This window comes from Molossus molossus, unplaced genomic scaffold, assembly GCF_014108415.1.
Source record: "Molossus molossus isolate mMolMol1 unplaced genomic scaffold, mMolMol1.p scaffold_m16_p_14, whole genome shotgun sequence".
Classification (NCBI taxonomy): domain Eukaryota; kingdom Metazoa; phylum Chordata; class Mammalia; order Chiroptera; family Molossidae; genus Molossus; species Molossus molossus.
The window spans coordinates 14,489,903-14,513,183 of NW_023425349.1; the positions used below are offsets into that span (position 1 = coordinate 14,489,903).

General features: G+C 45.3%; 1 protein-coding gene across 1 annotated transcript in view; it reads left to right on the forward strand.

The window, feature by feature from the left end:
- Positions 1-1,794: 1,794 nt before the first annotated feature.
- Positions 1,795-23,281, forward strand: part of BRINP1 (BMP/retinoic acid inducible neural specific 1) — a 175,738-nt gene continuing 154,251 nt past the window's right edge. The window contains exon 1 of the mRNA XM_036261325.1: positions 1,795-2,169. The gene's annotated coding sequence lies outside the window, so the exon portion shown is untranslated. The remainder of the gene's footprint in view (positions 2,170-23,281) is intronic.

The window sequence follows — 23,281 nt, forward strand, 5'->3', positions numbered from 1 at the left end:
TTAGAGAAAGGCAGAGAGAAAGGGGAGAATTAAAGGAAGGAGGAAGGAACAGGAGAGGTTAACCTAGATGGGAGAAGCAGTGTGTGTGGTAAGAGCATCTCTTTGTGGTTGGACTTAAAGTCAGGACTATCTAAAAACCACTGCCCATGATCTGAACCTGGGCCAGAAGACGAGAGAAGGAGAAAATTGTCCAAACAAAATGGAGAAGTTTTCACCTGGCAGAGAGAAATCAATCAAGCCCTTGGTCAGTGTCTGGAGAGCTGTCCGTGGTGCTGACTACCCGTGATTTGGATTAGAGCGAAGGAGAAGCAGAGCGGAGCTTTGAACTGCAGCGCTACTTCTTCCCTCTTCTCCCTGTGCACCGTCCCCCGCCCCAAATCCTACACTGCTGAGACCCAGGCTCATTCTGGTTAGTTCTCTGTCTCCTCAATTTTTCCATTCCTCCCTGCCAACGCAATAATTTTTCTCAAGTTCTTAATTCCTCACTCAAAAATTTATCTTTTGTTTCAAGACGTTTCTTCCTCTAATTCACTGGCCCCTAGATCCTTTTAGGTCTCCTTAGTTATCACACCTCTCTTATCACCCTTTGCATAATAATAATACTAATAACAATAGTGGTCACAATTACAGATAACATGCTTTGAACACTTGCTAGGTGTCGGGGAGTATTCTAAGTACTTGTACATACATTAACTCATTTAAATCTTACACCAACCATGTTAGGTAGTTATACTCTCTTATTATACAGGTGAGAAATTGAGGCTTAAGAGGTAAGTAGTGTGGCCAAGATCACATAGCTACAGGATTCCAGCCGGTCTAGAGCCTCCACTTTTACTGAATCTGGGTTCCTTTAAATTCCTCCTCACTTTTTCCATATTGCTCCCTGCCCCTCCATCTGGTAGCTTCATGGATGCTACCTACCACTGTCTAAGCTCCAGGGGCTAGGAGTCTTCATTGCTGAGTTAGTTTAAATTTAAAAAGGAAGCAAAGTAAGCAAACATACGGAATATGCACAGTGTGAGAATTTCGATTGTGCACTAGTCTTCTTTTCTGCTCCAGGGAGAGGCCTCATGTCAGCAACTGCAGCCTGCATCTCAAGCTAAAGTCTGTGTCTTTTGCTCTCTCTATATCAATGCGTTAGCCCCCTTAGTACCCTCGCCCCTTCCCTGCCTCTGGTTTGATGGAGAGAACTTTGTGCCCCCTCAGATTCTCACTCCCACATCCTGCCCACCTAGACAGAAACGCTTGCTTAATTCCGGGAGGTTGCAGCGGACTCATGCGTACACATACAGAGAAACAAACAGCCTAAATACTCATGTAGAGGCACAGAGATACAAACGGACCCACACGGCAACTCCCCAGGCAAAATCACACTCAGATAGATACACGCAGACACAAGCACCCGCATACCCAGAAACACGCAGCTACTCGCGAAGCACACAGCTACAGACGGGCTTAAGAACACCACGATGCAGGGTTTTCACAGTCCCTTTCGGTGGTCACACATGGGAACACACCACCCTAAATCCCCAGACCTACGCGATTGCCCAACGGTTCAGACTCAGCCCACCCAGGCCACCCCTCCCTCCAAAGAGACCTCCCCCTTCTTCTCCTCCGCCTCAAGGTGTACAAAACACTACTCAGAATAAACCCGGGCCCGGGATCCTCCCTTCCCGCCCCGGCAGCTGCTCCCCCATTCATTTTCGCCAGTCGCTGGGTAAGTCCCTCCCCCGCGTAGCCCGGCCTCCTCTGCTCCCCGCCCTGAGACCGCGGCGCACTTGGACTTCCCTCTCCATTCGCTGGCCGCCTCGCTCCGGGTCCCCACGGCTGCAAACTGATCTGGCGCGGGGGGAGGAGGAAAGCGCAGGCGAACGAGCGAACGCAAGAGAGGGAGAGGGAGAGCGAGCGAGCAGCCAGAGCGAGAGAGCCGGGGGCAGAGGGAATAGTGACCGCCTTCGGAGCCCGGATTCATGCCTGTCCTCGGGACCAGCCAAGGGGACTTGACGGCTGAGTATGAGCCAGGCTGCTAGGAGCCAGGTACCCTCACGCCTGCAGTCCCCGCGCCGATCCCGGTATGCGAGCTGGACGCAGGGCTCTCCCAAGTTCCCACCGAACCGAATAAAAAGCGTCCGCCCGCAGCTCTCCGCCAAAGACGGACATTGACTCCAGGTAAGGCGGCGCCGGGCGCAGCGCCCCGCAGCCCATCTGCCCTTGGAGACGGCCGGGCCGCATTCGGGGCGCCCCCGCCCGCCCCGCCCCCCTTCCTCCAGCACCTTTCCGCTCTTCCCTCGCAGCCTGCCGCCTCCAAGTCCTCTCAGGTTCCCGGGAAGGGGGGGGGGGTCTGTATTCTGGGCTGCTAAGGGTTAAATGCGGGTTTTAGTAAGTGGCATGTGTGCTCCCCGCGCGCTCCCGACGTGTGTACCATGGTGGGAACTTGATGTGGTGCTAGTGTGTGTTTGCGTGTGCGGCGTCGTTTGCGTGTGTTTGTGGTGTGTGTGTGTGTGTGTGTGCACGTACGTACACGGGAGGGGTGAAAAGATGTCCTATAACCTACTTAAGGCGCGATGTGCGTGTGCATGTTTGTATGTATGTGTTTGTATGTGTCTTTTTAATTAGGTCTCCGGCTTACACGAAATGGGATCCTTACTATAGGATCACGTAGCCATCTGGAAACCTGCTGTGGACTTCCGCGTGGGGCTCTGGGCTCGGGGTTTGGGAAGGATTATGGGGATAAGGATGGCACCTTATTTAGCCCATTATTGGTACCCTTGAAGGAAAATTCTCCAGGATGGAGACCTGCTACACTTGAACTCACCGTTTCCTATGAAAGAGAAATGGTCAAACCTTGAGAAATTAGATGCTGTCACTTTAAATTCTGCACTAGGCAGACTCCAGGATTCTGACGGGAATTTGGAGTCACTGGGTAGTGGGTGACAGAAAGGGAAGAGGTCAGCAGTAGGCTTTCTATCTGGGGCTTGACAAGTCTGGATGGAGTCTACCCTGCTTCTTCATTTGTAATTGTAATAGCATAACAGCACCTTCTGCTTCTGGTGCTTTGGGGGAGGATCTGGGCAAGTTTGCATGGATTCTCCCTAAAGGAAAAGCAGAAAGAGTCCTCAGGGACTTGCTCATCTATCATAGTTACACAGGATCTCAAATTCGTAAAAATTTCATTTGGGCTAAGCACTAGGTAATATGGAAGGAGATGGATGGGCCACTTCCCTAAGATAGATTTCTTCTTCCCTTCCCCATTTCAAACAGGCTTGGGGAGCCCCAAGAGAATCTCTTCCTAAACTGTTCCTCTTCTTGGCTCCCCTAGAGTTAGGAGGATACTGGGAGAAGGCAGAGAGGCAGTGTGTGTGTGTGTGTGTGTTTCAGGACTGAGGGAGACCTACAATTTGGGAATGGGTTGTGGGTGGAGAACTCATGGCAGGATATGGCGGTAATTGATTTAAACTGCTGCCTTGCTGTCTATTTGCACTTCACATCTCTTGCTTGGCTCCAACATAATGCCAAGGACAGGAGGGTGGTAGAAAGAATCTCAGTAAGGAAGACAGTTCAGGCCAAGTCCCTCTGTCCCCTTTCCTGCAACCCTAGGAGGCTCTCTAGGTAAGTCCCTGGTTACCCTGGCTAGGTCCTGCCGGGCTGGAACTCTGGGGCCAGCCATTGATTTGATTCCTGGCTGCCTCTTAAAAGCTTGCCCTACTCAGCAAAAATGCTGAGTTTTACTGCTGTTCATGGCTTCCAGATTCGGCAGCTGTTACTTTTCCAAGGTAAGAGGCAGCCGTTCGGCTCTCAGAAGCAAGGCTAGGGGAGGACGAGGGCTGGCGTGCTGGGGCACCGCTTCTTGTCTGGCTGGAAAGGGGCCACTGGAAAGACCTTTTGGGAAAATCAAAGTAGAAATATACTTGTCTTAAAAATGTTTTATATGTGTGGATATACGTATCTTCTGGGGAGAGATAAAAGCAAACGTGTGTTGGCAGGCCCCAGCCCTGGCGGGCGGGTGCCGTGTACCTGTAGGCACTTGCACACACACCATTCTCTGGCCAGAGGCTGATACCTGAACCTGAAGCCTTCACAGGGCCGCAAGGAATCTTCTTCGGGAAACTCGTATCAGAGCAGAGCTCCTCGGCTCATTTTGAGTGGGGGTGTGAAGGCAGAGGAGGAGACCCCATGTAAGGAGCTGCTCACGTTTTCTCTTTTTACATCCATAGACAATCACCTCTGGGAGGAATATCAGTGAACAGACAGGCAGAACTCACCCAGAGAGGGGATGAGAATTCCCCAACATTCTCTAGGGAGTTGGTGGTATGCCCAAGGCTGAAACTTGTGATGACTGACACCCAAATCAATGCCACACTGCCCAGGGGCTCCATATGGTTCCTCACCCCATCCTGCTACTCTGCTCCCACCCAAGACATCACTTGTCCTCCCTCATCAAACTTCTCATTTCGGAGATGCATTTAAAAGCTACTCCACCTGAAAACATGAGCCCAGAAAGAAAGGGTCTATTGCCTCCATCACTCTCCTCACTAGACAGACAGACAGACAGATACACACACACACACACACACACACACACGCACACATGCACACAAACATACATTCTTTCTCCAGTGCCTTTCAGAGAATTGCACTTGGGCAGGGATCCGTGCTGGCTGTGACCGAGCATCTGAACTGTCCCTAAGTCCTGTATTAAGGGATGGTTTGCTTTCCGTAGAGCCAAGTGTACACCCATCACTGATGCAAATACTTCAGGAAAATGAATGTCTTTATATGGAGGAGAATCCTGCCCTTATGCATATTATACGTCGCATGCTCATAGGAGCTTGTGCAGGTACACATGCGTACATGCACTCAAACAGACGTGCGCACACAGATCCAGAAACCTTTCCTACTTGCTGTATTCCCCAAAAGGGAATTGCAACCTCCGCACCAAATTGTGTTCCCCTATTTAAAGGCATCACCCACAGGAAGACTGGGACTCAGAGTCACAGGGAAGGAGAAATATAAAGTCCTATGGAAGATAGGCTTTTGAGAAGTCAGAATCAGGCCCTCATAGAAGTAGGCTCCCAGACTCCTAGCTGCATGTTTTGGGGTGCAGGCAAGCACTGAGGAAAAAACATGGGGGTTTCAGGCCCATCTTCAACAGAGCCTTTTCCACGCAGGCTTTTCCGGGGCTGGATGGCACTTTAGTTCCCAGAAGGGGGAGCTGTGACTCCATTCCAACCGAGGAGAAACAGCTCAGATTCCAAATCAGCTACTGGGCCCCTGTGGAGTTTAGATGGCCCAGCTGAGGCTGCGACGTATTTATTTGAAGCAGTGCAGGAGGGGACCTTAGAAACACTCTCCACTGCTCAGTCCAAATAAAATATCTCTGGGCTTGCAAGAGTTTGTGCTGTTGACCACCAAGTCCTCTATTTGTCTGGAAAGGTCTTTGCCCAAAGGCGCCTTCCGTGGTGGGGAGACACATGCTCTGGTTTGCATCCTCCAGTTTGTCGCCTCCCAATTCCTTAAACAAAATCACCAATACATAGTACCTGAACAGGCCCCTAAGGTTAGATATATCCTGCCCTTCCCTCCCTGCATCACACTTGCTAAATTCCAGAGTTCCAAATTGGCCAATGAACCCCTGGTGATCATGTTAAAGATAAGGTGGAGGTCATGTGAAAAGGACAAGCCTTCCCATATCATTCCCCAAGTAATCCCAATCATCGTTTTCCATTCTAACTGTTCTGCAAGGCATACCTTTTTCTTCTCTCCTCCACTTCCCACCTTCAGCAGCTACTGTTAAAAATCCTGTTCATATTTCAACATCCAGCTCCAATGACCCTTCCAGGAAGTCTTCCCAAAACCTTGTTTTGGAATCAGTCTCTTTCTCCCCTGTTCTTTCACATAATTTTCTCTGAAACCCTCTTTTAACTGTGTCTCGGTTCACTTTGTTTTATAGCTCTGTGGGTATCTGTCTAGCTTGCCCTTTTCCGTATGGTCTTCTAAGGAGCATTTTTTAAAATCTCCAAGGACTGCCACCTAATAGTTATTTTATAAATGTTTGCTATTGCTGTTTTCCAGTCTCAACAGAAGCTATGACTCCTCTCTCTCTCTCTCTCTCTCTCTCTCTCTCTCTCTTTCTCTCTCTCTCTCTCTCTCTCTCTCTCTCTCTCGTTGTTTCCTATTCACTTTAAGCAATGTATTCATGGCTTCAGAATTGTCCCACTATATCTACAATATAGGGATATCAGCGATGGTCCAGACAGGTAAAATTATGCCCTGATTGAAGTGAGCATTACCTTACTGTGCTCTAGGGCCTTTAGTCTTGTTCTTATTCGGTCTTTCTTCTCACTCACTGAGGCAGATACAGCCCCCTTTTCAGAAGAGGACAGTGAAACTCATGCTGTCCAGGTCTCTGGCCCAAGGTCACATAACCAACAGAGATAGGATTCAAGCCAAGTCCTGGCTTCAGCATCCCTACTCTGTCCAGCATACCGCTGACCTAATGGGAACCACTGGGGATGGCAAACAGGATTGGTTGTTCAGTGGATACTAGGAATAGGGGGCTTATTATTAACTCTTTGAAATTGATATTATGAAGGAGTCAGGGAGTTATTGGGTCAACGAATCTGTATTTTCAGGTTCCTCAATAACCAAACCTTTCTCCTCATTCAAGAATCAAGACTCCTTTTTGTAATATCCATAACACATGACCACTCAGTCTCATTTTTAGTACTTTTAACAACTCATTACCATACAAACCAGCCTTTGTTATATAGAAAGAGGTTTATCGGAACCTTGACCCGGAGTCTGCCTTCTAAGTCCCTGAAATCACACAATACAAGTATAATTCTCTCCCAATGATCCGCTCTTCAGATATAATGGAAGCGTGATCGTGTTACCACCGTATTCTCTTTTAGACAACACGGGGCCCTTTTCACAGCTTTGTCACTGCAACATTCGTTTGGGCCCCTCACCAAGCTGGATGCTGCCTTACGGACGTTACCTGGTTTATCTCACTTGTAGGGCTTAGGAGCCACAAAAGCAGAGAGGGTGACCTGAAATCGAGAGAAGATTACAAAGGGTCATTTATTCAACAAATATTTATTGTGTGCCCGCTCTCTCTCAATCGTTGCTCTAGACCAATACTGTCCAATAGAACTTTCCGTGATAATGGACATGTGCTCTGGACTGTCCATTATAATGGCCATTAACCACATGTGGCTGCTGAGCACTTAAAATGTGGCCATATTACCAATGAACTGCATTTTAATCTTATTGTCATTCATTTTATTATCATTTAAATTAAATCGTTATATGTGGCTCACTATTACTGTTAGTGAACAGCACTGATCTAGATAGAAATGTCTCCTGAACTTGGTCCTGTTTTCACGGAACTCCTACTCTAGTGGACAGAGATAGACAATTACTGAGTCAAAAATAGGTAAGCAAAGTAATTTCATGCAATAGTAAATGCCATGCAAATAATAATACTTTGTTGTAATAGGCGAGAAAGGACTGTAGGTGGTATAATTTTCGATAGGGTAGTAAGGAAAAAAAACTTCTCTGAGGGGGTGATGTTGCAGCTGAGATCTATTTTAAATTTTGTTTTCTTTATTGATTTTTAGAGAGAGATGAAGGGAGAGAGAGAGAGAGAGAGAGAGAGAGAGAGAGAAATGTTGATGAGAGAAAACATCGATTGGCCACCTCCTGCATGCCCCCCACTGGGGATGGGGCCCACAACCTGGGCATGTGCCCTGATGGGAATCAAACTGGTGACCTCTGGGTGCATGGGTCAATGCTCAACCAGTGAGCTACACCGGCTGGGCTGCAGCTGAGATCTAAATACAAGGAATCAGCTATGTGATTATGTGGGGAAAGGATATTAGAGGTGGAGACAAGAACAGAAGTCACTAAAGAGGGGCAAGCCTAGGAAATCTAAGGGCAATGTGGTTGAGCTGAATAATAAGGAGAATGTCATGAGATAAAAATAAGACAGGTGAGCTGAGGCAAGCTCACAGAGGCCTTATACAGGAGGAGGGAGTGAAAAATCAAGACGTCTGCCCCTTGGACTCTCCCTGTTTGGGAAGCAGGTAGTCTGAGTACTTAGCTGAGGAGAGTTGGGAGATTGACAGAAGGTCATCATCAAGTATTCTCAGTGGGTTTTCATCATGTCCATATTTTATCAGTCATTCTGATGAATTCTTCTAATCTTCACCTCTAGTCCTGCTCTGAGTGCGGCATGCTCTGGAAATACCCAACTCTAAAGAGAGGGGGAGAACCTGGAAGAGGGGAGATGGATAGAAAATGAGGAAGGGAGTGAATACCTGGGAAGAAGGTAATTGAAATGAAGTCTGGTGAAAAAGGATGAAAGCTATTTGGATCAGCAAAAGTTATTGCGTACCTCGTCTGGGAAAGGCCTTGAACAAAATGACTTAGGGGGTATGGTGATGAATCCTGCTAGGTGCTGGAAATCTAATAGAGGAGATCTACAAATTTGTAAATTGTCATTCACGGTAGACTGGTGATTGTCATTTCAGAAGTTCTGTAGTTTGGGGAAGTGGAAGATTAGAGGAAGATACAGAGGCCATGACAGTGAGGAGGAGGGTGGCCAAAACTGCAGGTCTTGAGATCAGAGACTCTTTCTTTTCCTTTTCTATCCCTTTTCATTCTACATTTGATGTAATAAGAGCACAGGGGCTCAGGGCTCCTGATTCTAGTCCTGACTCCTACCACAGTGTATCGGGACCACCTTCCCAACATATCCGCCCCCTTCCTGGGCATTCCTTCTGCACATTGAGAAAGACCAAACGATGGCCTGTCCCACCGGAGGGGTTTGCTGAGCTCTTTGGAGATGTTGCAGGATGAAATTCTTGTAAAAGCAGAGAGACACACACTCATCGTGGTTGTGCTTTATCATCAGGGTTAGATGTCTTCTCAAAAACAAGCAGATCTGAAGGAAGTCATAGCTCAGGGCACAGACCGTGGCTCAAGACGGTGGCTGAGTGGGACAGATAGACTGCTCCTGGAACTCTCAACATCAAAGTGATTCAGTGGAAGCTTGCAAACCACTGTCCTTCTGGAATCCAGTAGCCTAAAAAGGCTGCTTAGAAATCCGTAGACAGTCCTCGCTACTGAGGGGGCAAAGAAGACAATTAAAAAGATAATGAGACTGAGAGAAACTGAAATTAATTTCTTTCTTTTTTTTTTCATATGAGGGTGAAGGGGATCTTTGTCTCTCAAAGGAACTATCTTTTAGAAATTGCAGGTGGACTTCAGGAGAATAGACTAAATGGACTGAGTGTGAGAAAGTTAAGTTTGGTAATTACCCAGCCTGTCCGCTCTCCAGCAGAGGACACACGTAGGGCTAGAGAGCCTGGGGAGGGTGCAAAATATGTCACTCTGAACAAATCCTGTTCTCCGTTTGCAGAGATTTTTCTCAGGGGTGCGGAGCTGCGTACAATGATGTCGGGACCGTCTTAGAAACAGCTAAGAGACTGTGTCCCCCCAAGCGTGAGGAGGTAGATTCATAAGGCAATTAACAAAAGCTAGATGCAATAACTTTTGTGTAAACTGCTCAAGTAGGAGCAGCAGGGCTCCAAGTAAATCACCCATGGAGCAACTAGAACCCTTTGTAAGGGTTCACCTAATACTGGCTCAGAAGGGCTTCTGAAATATCATTTATCTAGCCTTCCAGAAATCCTGCAAAGGAACCAGTGGGGACCTCTGAGAGAAATAGGGGGTTTTGGGGGTAATGTGGAACAGCCAAGTGCAGATTACAAGCTGCTTCTGGTGGAGGAAGAGCAGACATCTAGGATATGATTGCTTTTTCGCCGACCCACACTTCCAGGTGGTCCATTCTCACATCTCCATTGCAAGAATTTGCAGTCCACAAAAGTAGATGAAACTCTGGTGGGCTGTGGAATTCCTCGAGACCCCAGAGACCCCATGATAGACCTGAAAAAGCATTCCGAGAGCTGTGAAGCAGACACCTGCCTTAAGTAAGTACGTTTCAGTTTACAAGCAAATGGACAAGCTACATTTCTCATGCGATTTGATGGGCTCTGAGTTTAAAGGCACATTCTAGGGGAGGAGCTACAAGGAGCCTTGGCTGGCACTTTCAAAACATCTGCACAAAGCACAGGGGCCATCCAAACAATCAAATCAGTGTTTTGGCATGTTTAGGACTCTAGGAGAAAGATTAAAAAATAGATTACCCAGCAGGGGCTGGTAATAGGGTTTTTCTGCTGGGACAAATTGTAGAAAGACGATGCTTTGAGATGAAGCGGTTCTCATCAGATGCCGTTGCCAGAGACGGCAGAGGCAAGGGCAGGCTGACGGGGGTCATAAAGACTTTTATTCTGAACGCACATCAACAGGACAGCATCACTGAGACTCCAGCGAAGACTTGCAATTGATTCCAGAAACCATTACCTGACCAGCCACAGTGTCTCCTGCCCTCTCCTTTCCCGTTCCCCGTGGCAGTGGGGGTGACAGATTTAGGCAGAGTACAGGATAGAATCTGAAGGGGTTCTGAAGAAGCTTCTTCCACAATATTTAGAGATGGCCCAAATGTCACAATTATGAAACCATTCTCGGAGTGGCCAAGTGTGTGTGCCAAGCAGGTCATGCGTTCTTGGTGCTGTAACAGGTCCTTGGGAGACCTGTGCCCCATGTCAACCTCTCAGTGAGGACCTCCCTGACCCCTCCATACAGAGCAGCAGGTCCTCTCCTGCCGTGTCACCTGTCATCTCTAGGACACTCATCTGACCACCGCACATTTACCTGTTTCTTTACTTATCGTCTTCCTCGCTAGACTGCTGTCTCCAAGGAGGCGGGGACAGGTCTGTTTTGATCATGGCTGTATTTACAGCTCCTGGAACAGTGTCTGGCACAAAATAAATGTTCAATAAACAATGTTTGTTTTTAAATAAAAGAACGAAAATCGCATTTCATAAAAGGCCTCCTTCAATCCAGATTGCTACCCCTGCCACACAAGAGCGTCCTTTTCCCCCTGCGTTCTTGCCAAGACTGAATGCTGGCATCAAAACAAAACAAGACAAACAAAACAAAACAAAAAACCCAGAACTAACAAAAACACCGGTTAATGCTGTATGGCATCACAGTGTTATTTTCAGATTTCTATCATTAGTGAACTTGAATATTTTGAGTTTTTAAATATATATATTTTTGGCCAAATGTGTTTTCCATTTGTATTTTTAGCTAACAGTTCCATCCTCAGATCATATTCCTGTGGTAGGTGATCTTTTTTTTTTTATCCTCACTTGAGGACATTTTTGCATTTATCTTCAGATAGAGTGGGAGGGAGAGGGAGGAAGAGAGAGAGAAACATTGATGTGAGAGAGACACATCGAGTGGTTGCCACCCACACGACTCCAACCGGGCCGGGGACAAACTGCAACTGAGGGACGTGCCCTTAGTGGGAACCGGACCCCAGACTCTCTGGTCCACGGGCTGATGCTCTAACCGCTGAGCCAAACCGACCAGGGCTCGGTAGGTGATCTTACGATCATATCTGCACACAAGTTCCACTAATGGGAAAGAAGAACTTGACCTTGAGCCTTTTCCTTTCCCCCTATATTTATTGTTCTCCTTCCTACCTTCTCTCAAACCCATTCAATATGCCCTTCTTTATACATACCCATGCATGTATGGTGTATGCATGTATACATATTTGCAGAAAGAACAAGATCATATATATATATACACACACTTTTTTTTTTCTCTTGCAACATCTGGCTGTCACAATTAATGCCACCTCCACCTTGCTACTTTGTGAGCTTCTTTTAAAGTGCTACTGTTACCAGAAGTGGCTTAAGTGATCCATTCCCAAGAAAAATAGGGTCTTAGCTCTGGCCCCGAGTTAGAACATGGCTGACTCTATGACTTCTAGTCCTGGCCCCGGCAGCACTTGAACTTCCACAGCTCAAAGGTGCAAATAAACACACAAAGCTAAGGTTTTCTGCTGAGGCATTGTGAAGTTAAATTACTATTTTAAGAGGCTATGAAGTTGGCAGCTAGAAAGCATGGAAGAGGGGAAGATACTCATGGTGTTGAGAGATAAAGGAGAGAAAGGAAAAGGAAAATGCAGGTTATTAAGGAGATTTAAGAAGCCTCCCTTTGGTGGCGCCCTTTATAGCATCTCCTGAACCATGTAAGATAGACACCTTTCTCATTTAGATGTACACAAGGCCAACGGAGGCCAGCGCCCATGTGACAGAATGGTCAATGATTTGCAACAGTGGTCCTGACCTAAGATGATATGGACCCAGCAGCAATAATCAACCTTGATTTTGGGAGGCCACCAAGCTGCGAAGAGTGGGGTGATGCCTCAGAGGGGTGGATGGCAGGAGGACAGGTCAATGAAAGAACGTTATGTCTGGTATCCGATGATATGGGTTGAAGATCTGACGCTATCGCTTACTGTATGACTTGGAGCAAATTCTGTCACCTCTGAGCTGAAAGGTCCTCATCAGGAAAATGGGGAAAATAATTGCAACTTCAGGGTGTGACTGTAAAGGGTAAATGAGAGAAAGCATGTTAAGACATGCAAGCACTTGGTAAAATAAATGGTAACCGCGAGGAAGAGGGGACACAGTTCACACGAGGACGAGCAGCATGCTGTGTTGTCCGTCAGCCGCTCTCTCATATGCACTTACTGAATACCCTGGTCTTACAGATGAGGAAATCAAGTGAGCTACCACGACACAGGCTGCAGAGGGCTAGGGTATGAGAACCAACGCAGATACTGTTCGATCTTAAAGACAAAATAGCTTCTATCTAAAAAATAATAATAAGAGGAAGTTAAACTGGACTGTGATGGAAATAACTTTCAGTTCCAATGGCTGATGATTCTGTCTTTTTCGGGCTTCTGATTCATGGTAATGTAGAGAATAAAGACATCTCTCTCAGTTATTTGACATCTTTCTGAGCCTTTTCCTACTCTCAGTCTCTCCCCTAATTGCTAGTATCACTTTGCCCCATAGGGGGACAGGGGATCAGGAAAAATGATTGAGCAAGCTCATTTGCAAGGTAGTACCTCAAACCTGGTCGTCATCTCTTTCCTACAAGACATTTCCAGTTGGAGAACATACCTGGGGTCATGGGCAACATTTCATCTAATGCAACAGAGTGTAATAATAATGAAAAGTAATAATAGTTAACATTTATATAATGTCCTTGATCTGCCAGGCATTGTTCAAAGCACTGATCATATAAACTCATTAAATCTTCACAATATCTCTTTGAGGAGTTGCTACTGTCACCCTCATTTTACAGATGAGGAAACTGGCACAGGAACATCAGGTAGTCCGGCCAAGGTCGCAGAGCTAGCCAGCAGCGGGGCTGGCGTCCAAACTCGAGCATCCCAGATTTCCACCACGCTTGCAGGTCGGACGGAAAGAGTCCAGATCTTTGATGCATCATTGACTCAGTGTGCGGACTTGGACAAAGGGCATCACTGTGCTGAGCCCTGGTTTCCTTATCTCTAGACTGGGTGGTGTAGCACCTATGCATGAACGTGTTGAGAATATTCAACAAGTCATTAAGTCAGAGAGAGGCATGAAGATAGGGAATGTGATCTGTAAAGTCTGCTAATAGCAGTGCCTCCCTGACAGTGTTGCTATGAGAACGCATGTCACATATACAAAGCGCTTAGCAACATGTCTCATATATAGTAAGTGCTCAGTAAATGACACTCATGACATTTATCAATATGGAGATATTTTGGTTGCGTTATTAAGTTGAACATATATGTAAGGTACAAAATATATAGCATGGCTATTTTATAAGATGCACCTTAATATTTGAGTGATTCTCTTTGGGTGATAGGTTAGGGGGAACCTAACCTATCTGCCCTTTTATACTTACCTGTGTTTCTTAATATTTCTTTTATGAATGTCTGTTACTTGGGTAATTAATATTTCCGGTAGCAGAATTTGGGGCATCAGTGAGCCAGTCTGATAGAACACACATGTTAATCTGAGATGATACAGAGTAGCTGCTGCTGAAATTGGAGCTACAACATGGAAGGGTACAGAGAGCGGTCTGTCTGTGTGAGCCACCAAAGTGCATTAGCCAGCTGGGTAGGAGGAGGAAGGGCATTCCATGTAGCATGGAACAGGAAAGAGTTCCATGTGATTGGAGAGAAATACTCTAGGGATGGACCCTATAAAGCCTTGGAACTCATATTAAGTAATCTGTGTTTAGAAAATTATTGGTAGCTATTAAGATAATGCTTGACTTGATGAGATTGGGGATTAGGGAAGATGAGAAGGAAGGGAGGGGGGTCTGGTGGCTCTTTAGCAGGTTATGGTAATGGTTAGGATGACAGAAGATGTCCTTCTAGGCTTGGGCAGTGACAAAGGCGGGGGTGGATTGGAGGAATGCTGTAATGGTGAGACAAGGTAGAGGGAGGGAGGGGTTGTGGATGACTTCCTTTGAGGTTATGCAACATCTAGGCCTGCTTTCTCCAAATAGTGCTTCCAAAAACAGCAGGGTCTCAATGATCTCACCCTGGGCTGTGAAATTCTTTAAAAAAAAAAAAAAAATGTTCTCAAACCAAAATTAGGTTTAATTTGCTTTAATTGAAAAATAAACACATGCCATGTACAGCACTCTCAGAGGAGGAGAAAGAGCTAACAAATGAAATGAACACTTGGGTGTGTTAGACCCACCATGATTGGGCACCCTGAAAGGAGAATCGGTATTGGTTGACAAAAGAAACTGAGACTTAAGTTCAGGAATAGGAAGTGTAGGCCTTCTCTCGGGCCTTGGTTCTCTTAATCTTTTGTGAAGTTGTTTGTATCATTAAGAGCACAGTAAGGCAGCTGTGGGATAAAGGAAGGCGTACTGAGCTTGAGGTCAGAGAATTTAGGTTGGATGCATTTCTATCACTTTAATCGCGTGATCTTTGGTAAGTTGTTTTATTTCTTACCTTCAGGCTCCTCATCTGTAAAATGGGGATAACAATCCAGATATCATTGGATTCCAATGAGGACTGTATCATTATTATACATGGGCATGCTGTGTACTCTGAAGAGATGATGGAGAAAGAGGAGGGGGATGGAAAAGGAGAGGGAATGAGGAAGAAGGTGGAGGAGGATCGGAAAGAGGCAATGGAAAAGAAAGAAGAGGAAGAGGCTACAATGAGTCTAACTGACTCATTCTATCACATTAACGAGCGCCTTCGAGGTTCAGGCCTTGTGTTGATGCTAGGAGATGAAGTGGCAAGCAACAGCTGAGCCTCTGTGGCACCTATATTCTAGTGATAGACATTCTCAATTTCTAGCCCGTAGAATGGAGTTCAGAAGGAAGACTGGGCTAAAGCAGGTGTTTGGAAAGCCTTTGAGATGTGTTTTAGGAGCTCTTATTGGGCATTTTTCTCTCTTTTCACAAACACTCTGTCTTCCCCATTCATGTATAGATACTTGGACGCTGATTTAGGTTCTGCCTGTGTCATGGGGAAGAGTCTGATAAACCCATTTGCATCCAGGGGTTGGTGACTTGGAATTGTAAGCTCAAGTGTCAGATTCTTATAATATTGACATCTGAGAATCATAGTTGTAGAATTTTAAGATCTATCAAACCTTGGAATCATAGAATCTTAGAATAATAAAAACTCACAGAGTCAGAATCTCATAGACTCCTAGAATGTAATATTCACAGAATATAAAAATAAACCCTTAGTACCACCAAATCATAAAAAGCATGGAATCATGAAATTAGTCTTTTAGAAGAGAATGGCATTTTATGATTATCTAGTCCACCCTCCTGCCCAGTTCATGGAAAATACTAATAGAGCATTAAAAATACAAACATTCTTGACACTCTTTATAGAGAAAAAAGGTGGCCTTAAGGAAAATGTCATGCTTAATAACACCAATGGTGAATGTACTGGCCCCGGGGTCACTGATGGTAGAGACGGGCGGAGTTTCTGAACTTGTAAAAGTTCTCAGTGGGGTGGCCATTGAGTTGACTGACATCAGAAACAAACACATCTGAAGCGAAATAGGAAATAATGCCTTTGCTCACTGACCATCCCTGATGTAATTACTCATTCCGGCCAGTCCTAGCCATGCTATCATTTTAGAAGGTAGTCCCCTAAATATTGGTCTCTTCTCTTTGGACTGCAAGCCCCAGAAGGTCAGCGGTGACCTATGGCTCTGGACGACTTCTGTAAGGTGTGTGGTAGTGGTTAGCGCAGCGGGCTTTTCCGGTGCCCTCTTCCTGTCGCTTCCCTCGGGTTCCTCCTGCATACACACGGCGCATTATTGCCGGTCTGCATCCTTGCTTATGTTTCCTCTGAAGTATTGGCTTGTTTTGCAAAGATGTCTTTTAAATTTTAACCAGGCCCTCATTCTGTGCGTAGCAGTTATTTCTTCCATATTCTCTTAGGAACTCCGGTCGAATGGCTTCGTTTGACAAGTATAGGAAGGACCTGGCTTAAAGAAGTGTGTAGGGTGCATAGCAAGCTCTTTGCTGTATACCACAGAGTCAGTGTGTGTGTGTGTGTGTGTGTGTGTGTATACGCGTGTGTGCATGTGCTGCTCACACACAGTGTGAGTTTGGGTGTTTTCCACGTGAGTACGCAACTGCATTTGAATGTATTCATGGATTCCTAGCGGATAATCTCATGTGCAAATGAATGTGCTCATGAACAGGTAAGCTATGTAAATGATTATGTGGCTTCCAAAGACCTTTGTCGAACATCTACTGTGCTTCCGCCAATGAAGTGAGTGCTTTCATGGATGCTACTGTATTTGATTTCACAACTATGAAGTAGTTCTTGTAGGCATTACAGTTTCTATTTTGAAGATGGGTCAACTAAGGCTCTTAGAATTGAAGCGATCAGGGCTAGTATTTGAAATGGTCTATTAAAGACTTTTTTGTTTATATGTTTTTGATTTGGGTGTACAGGTATGTTAAAGCAGGTTGTGTGTGTGTATGGGTGTGTGTTCACACTCATGCTCATGGACATATGGGTATGTATGCATTTCTTTGTCACATGCATTTTTTTTCTGTGCATGGATGTGTAAATACACGAATATGTATATAGTAAATAGATATGCACCAGCTGAAACCATAATCATCTAGCAAAGCAAATCTATGTGGTTGGTCTTGGAGGCCAGGGGAGTGTGGCCACAGTGAGTTGTAGGGAGAGAGCAACCGAGAGACAGAGGGTTTGTACCCAGGTTTTCCTGCCCATGTGCTTCCCCTCCCCTGAACGTCCCCTCACCATTTCCTGTGCTGGGGTTTTCTCAGGCTACCATCTGAACCCACGTAAATCTCAGGCAGTCTGACACCCAGCCAAGCCACACAAACATTCCGAATTCATGGCACTGACACTCCAAGGGGCTGAAATAGAACTTTGAAATTCTCCTTCACTTTTAATTAAAAAAAGATTTAGGCCAACCCTGGGTTCCCGGTTCTATTTAACTGCGACTGCTTTTAACCATTGTTGTATTTTTATTGTTGCAAAAGTGACGCACCGATCCATCTTCCTTGTAATGCTTCTCGGTTTCTGCTCCATCTGTTGAAGAGAAAACATTTGCAGAAAATCTCTCGGCTTCTCTCCAAGGGCAGAAACTTCCGTTGTAGCAAGGAATACAATGCAGGAAACAGTGTTGGCCATCAGTGAAATCAGAAAATTAGAAAAATTAATTTCCAGTAGCTTTTGGATTATCATTTGCCCAAACTACAGGTTCTTCCCTGTTCCCAGCGGGAGCCATGGTGTTCCCCTGGGTATGCTGGGCACTCCACATTTAGGTGTTCTCACTCTTCTTTGCAATGGAACCATCCATTCTCTTCTCGTTTGTGTTTGTCCCCTGTTCTAAGCCAGAACCTACATTGTTTTTCTAATAAACTACTATTGGTTCTTGATAAGGACTGTGTTTGTTAAGGAAGGGGCATTGGACTCGGTGTGGGAGGACTTGAGTTCAAGTCCTTACCTTGCCATGCCAGAACCTGGTGAATCACTCAAGCTCTCTGAGCCGGGATTTCCTAGGAAAGCACCAGCATGTGGCGAGAATCAAATGGTTTCATTGAAACCCAAATGCTCCGTGAATTGTGCAATGCCGCACTCATGCTGCACGTATCTAATCCTGCTGTTCTTTGGCCGGTTCCTTTTGTTTGTTTTTTGTTCGTTTAGTTATTTAATTATGGGATCTTGCTGGGTGAATGCTATGGACCAGGTCTTGCTTTGGTGCAGGTAATGCTGTATGATTAAGGCAAAGGCCATGCCCTCCAGAAGCCCACATGTAAGACAGCATAATAGGTGTTGGCATAGAGTCATGACTAAGCTGTGGCTTTCTCTTCCTGGCTGATCAGGGGATTCTTTACTATTCAAGAGATGACCTTGCACTGAATATTAAGGAATAAGGGCTTTATTAGGTTTGGTATGGGGTAGGGTAGGAGAGCATTCTTGGCAGAGGGACTGGCTTGAGAAAAGGTAACAGGGGGGCCATGCTGAAAATATCTGCAGGGAATTCAGAAAGCAAAGGCAGAGACGCTGGGAAGAGGCATGGGTAGCAATGGGGCAGAGTGACAACAGCTAGGAGCTGACATTTCGAGGTGGGAGGGAGCTGTTGATAGATGTAAGCAAGGAAGCAACCCGGTGTGATATTGTGATTGATAATGAGAAATGTATATTTGGTCTTCACCTTTCTTTCTGACACAGAGCTTTGAAAATCCTTGGAATTTCATGATAAGAGAGATACAGGTGCCTGGCCAGTGTGGCTCAGTGGTTGAGCATTGGCCCATGCACCAAGAGGTTGCCAGTTCAATTCCTGGTCAGGACACATGGTTGTAGGCCAAATCCTCATTGGGGGGCATGCAGGAGGCAGCCAGTCAATGTTCTCTCTCATCAATGTTCCTATCCTTCTCTCCCTCTCCCTTCCTCTCTCTCTAAAATCAATAATAAAAAAAAAGGAAAAAAAGAGCGAGAGATAAAGGTGTCTTTTGTTATATTAATGAGATAATTTTGGAAAACATAGATGGGTACTGGTTGCTACTGGAGCCAACCTTGGATTAAGAGGGTTGGAACTTTCAGCTTCACCCGCTGACCTCAGGGGAAGGGAAAGAAGCTGGAGGTTGACTCATTCAGCAATGGATAATTAGTTAATCAATCATGCCTGCGTAATGAAGCGTCCATAAAAATCCCAAGAGGACAGGGTTCGGGAGCTTCCAGGGGGGTGAACACATGGAGGTGCTGGGAGGGTGATGCACCTGGAGAGGGCTCCGTGCCCTCCCCATACCTTACTCTATCCATCTCTTCCATCCGGCTGTTCCTGAGTTATATCCTTTTATAATAAACCAATGATCTAGTGAGTAAACAGGCTTCCTGAGTTCTGTGAGCTGCCCTAGCAAATTAATCAAACCCAAGAAGGGAGTCTTGGGAACCTCCGACCTATATCCAGTCAGTCAGAAGCATAGGTGACAACCTGGGCTTGCAAATGACACCTGAAGTTTTGGGGGAGGAACATTCTTATAGGACTGAGCCCTCAACCTATGGTATCGGACGCTGTCCCCGGGTAGATATTGTCAAAATTGAGTTGACCCAGCTGGTGTCCAAGCATTGCTTGTGATTAGAGTGGCCACCTCCCTTCAGCCCCCTGCGCTCCTCCACACACATTGAAATCGGTCTCAGAAGATCAAAAGACCTAATCATAATGACAGCTCCCTTTTACCAAACACTTAACTATATTTGTGGCAGACGCTGTGTTCGTGATTTGCATTAATCATTTCATCGAAGGCTCAAGTACAGGATGCGGTGGAAGGAGTACAATGTTGACTGATGTGGGAACTGAGGTTAGAAGATCTGACATGACTTGCCAGCATGGATAGTGGGCCCCACAGTTTGAGCCCAAACCCGGTTCTGTCTGCCTGTAATTCTGCCATGACTCTCTTGGCTATCCAAATGGGCATTTCAGGGATATCTGGTTAGCTCTGGACAGGAGCTGGGAAGGATGGAGAGGCTGAGCAAGTAACAGTTATGGTTACTCCGGGGGTAAGAACATCCCTTGGAACTCTAAAACGAAGTCACTGTGAAATTGCAGGCAGAATGTCTAGTCTTTTCAAGGAGACTTTGGAGCAAAGAGAAGAGACTGTGGCTAACTTCTGAGTGCACCCAGGGCAGGAGATGGGATCTGGGAAGAAGTTGGGTCTTCAGGCTTCTGTTAATGAACATCCTTCATAGTGACTCTGGTGGTTTCGTAGGAGATACCTAACATTACTGGGAAATGTAATGGAAGCTGCCTTTCTTGGCAATCCTCCAGAGACAGAACCCCAAAGTGAAAGGGCCATAAAACAACCCATAAACTTTATTTTTTTGTCCTTCTGTAATTACATTTTTATAGCATTTTTAACAACCTTTGAAGGAAGAGCCACAGAATCACATACTCTGTGGTTTGGAATGTCTGAGATTTTTAGCCTCTTTCTCACTTAGTGAATGCCAGGATCCAAACCCCTCAGTTCCAGCTCAGTCTGTTGCTGCCATCTCTGCCCATCGGACTTTTCTTCGTGTATGCCTTTCGGTGCTATTCTTCTTTGGTCAAGACTTGTAGATTGATGGCACTTCAATGCTGGTCTAAGATTTGTGTCTAGATCTGAGGAGCAATCTTTTATTTTGAGGTTATGCCCTCCCTATTTTATGTTGCTGGGTAAAATATGTGTTCTCTTATAAAATGCTAGTAATAGTAACTGAAATTTGTTTTTGTTAAATGACCTTTTCTAGAACAAGAATACATTGATAACCTCCTATTGGTCCCCCCAAATTGGTTTTATAGATTTGACTTCGCTATGGAGCTCGAAAGGCTGATGTTGATGCTTAGTCACACAGAATAAGTTGTTCCTCATTCCACATTCAACTCCCGAACACTATTATCATATCATTGTGTATTTTATCATTTCCTATGATACCTTGGTAATGTCTTGCCTATAGTAGGTCATCTTTAAATGTGTGATAAAGTAAGTGAATCTCCAGATAATCAAACGTGTTATGTCCAGGGCTGCTTGGTGTAGTGAAATATATACAATAGTGTAAATAAATAAAAAGCTTAGTCAAGAATCCAGAGTTGAGTAAGTTAGTGGTTAAGGGCTTAGGTTCTGGAACCAGACTGCCTGGGTGTGAGGCCACTAACTAGCTATATAACTCCAGGCAGGGTACTTAACAATGTGCTACCTCACTTACCTGATCTGTAAAGTGGGTATAATAAAAGCCTCATAGAGTTGCTGTGAAGATGACACGAATTTACCCAGATAAAGACTGCGGAGTGGTGCCTGAGACATAGGAAATGCTCAGTAGATCGTAACTCACATCAGTAAGAGTCACATTATCAGACATAATGTAGTTGGGAGCCCAGGGTGACTTGGATCAGAAGACCAGGTGCATGTCCCTGCTTCACAACCTATGAGTTGAGTAAGCTTGGAAGATGACCTAACCTCAAATTCAGGACTAACAGCCAATAAGACGTTAGAGAAAGCTCGTGTGTGTAGGACGGGCAAGTTGAAAGGCCCCCAGGAAGAGGGACCTTGGAGGAAGAGCGGGTTATTGCTGTAGAGAAGGTAGTGAGGTGGGTGGCCCAAAAGCTGAAGTAGCCTGTGGAGCAGATGTGGAACCACCTATTTCCTCTTTCTGGAAAGTTCTTTAAAGAATTAGTATTATTCTTTTCTGTCAGTGTGGAAGGTATTGAAATAATTGCATTTGAGGGGACATTCTCGTTTTGTAGAGATACCCAGAAGGAGAATTTCCATTCTCTCAGACATGTACTACCATGATGAAGACCCTTCTTATCATGAGGGGGCTGACGAAAAGATGAAATTCACATTGACGTTGGAACGAAAGTTGTTAGAATGTTGTTCAGGGTCTGGAATTGTTATCAAGGATACTTAAGACGGGATCAGTCTGGAAAGGGCTCCTGCCTGACGTGAGTGGAATCAGATGTGTGTCTGTGAATATTCAATGCGACAGAGGTTTTGACTGCTCCCGGCTCCCTGGATTTTGTTTGTTGCCAGAGATCAGGCTGCCATCTGGATAATACCTGCCTCCAAGATGTTGCACGGATTCTTGCTGATTTTCAGAAGTTGGTCAACAATTCCTTTTGTTTATTTTTGTACAGAGAAGAAATAAATGCTAGGACATTGAGGTTACGAGAGGAGACTGGCCATGTGGGGTGGAGGCAGGAAGTCTGAGGCTCTGTTTGTTATGTGCTGGGGATCTTGGTGAGCCACAGCAGGGGCGGAGTTAAACAAATCAGACATGAACAGAGGATGCTGAATGGATAATCTAATTGAATGCCCCTCTTAGTGAAATAAAGGCATTTGCTCAATTAGATGGTGGCTGTGGCATCTGAGGCTGAATGTGTGGCTGGAAACTGGGAGGGGAGAGTATATTCAAAACCTTAGCACTTGGTATCAGGTAAGCATTTTTATTAGAGCATCTTGGAAATCCATTCATGTGCTCACACATTCACCTATTCATGCAACGGGCCTGCATGGAAAAACTCCTCTTTGTTCTAGAGGCTGTGGTTAAAACGATAAAGTAGATATGTCCTGCTCTGGAGAAATGTAATCAATGGATAAATGTCTGTTATACACCTACTATGTGCTAAGTGCTGGTGATAAAAGTGAGCAAGACAGCATGACTTTTACTTTTAAGGACTATACAATTCTGGAGAAAGATGAATGTTAACCAGATAATATGAGAGTGCTGGAATATATATATATATATATATATATATATGTGTGTGTGTGTGTGTGTGTGTGTGTGTGTGTATTCCAAATAATAACAATAGTAATAATGATGTATATTTATTAAGTATTTGCTATGTGCAAGGCACAGTACTAAAACATTTCATATGTACTGTCTCAAATAATTTCCCCTGCCTTTTTCTGAAGTAGGCAGGATACAATTATTAGCCAAATTTTACCAATGAGAAAGTGAATTCAGGGATGCTACGTAAGTTACCCAAGGAAACAAAAGAATAGTAACAGAGTGGGAAATAAACTCCAATGCCCTTCCCCTTAGCTTCTCTCCCTCTGTCCTGTCTCCCCAACACATGGTAGGGAGCCTGGAAGTAGGGGCATCTACATGGTTGGGTTCTGAGCTGAGGCAGAGGCTGGAAAAATGCCTAAGCTGGGTCATAGGTTTAGTGAGAGTTCATTTAGAAGACAGGTCTGGGAAGAGCATTTCATGGTGTGGGAACAATGCAGAGGTCTGAACCACCCCAGACCTTCAAGGAAGAATAATTAGCTCTGAGTAGATGGTTGAGGG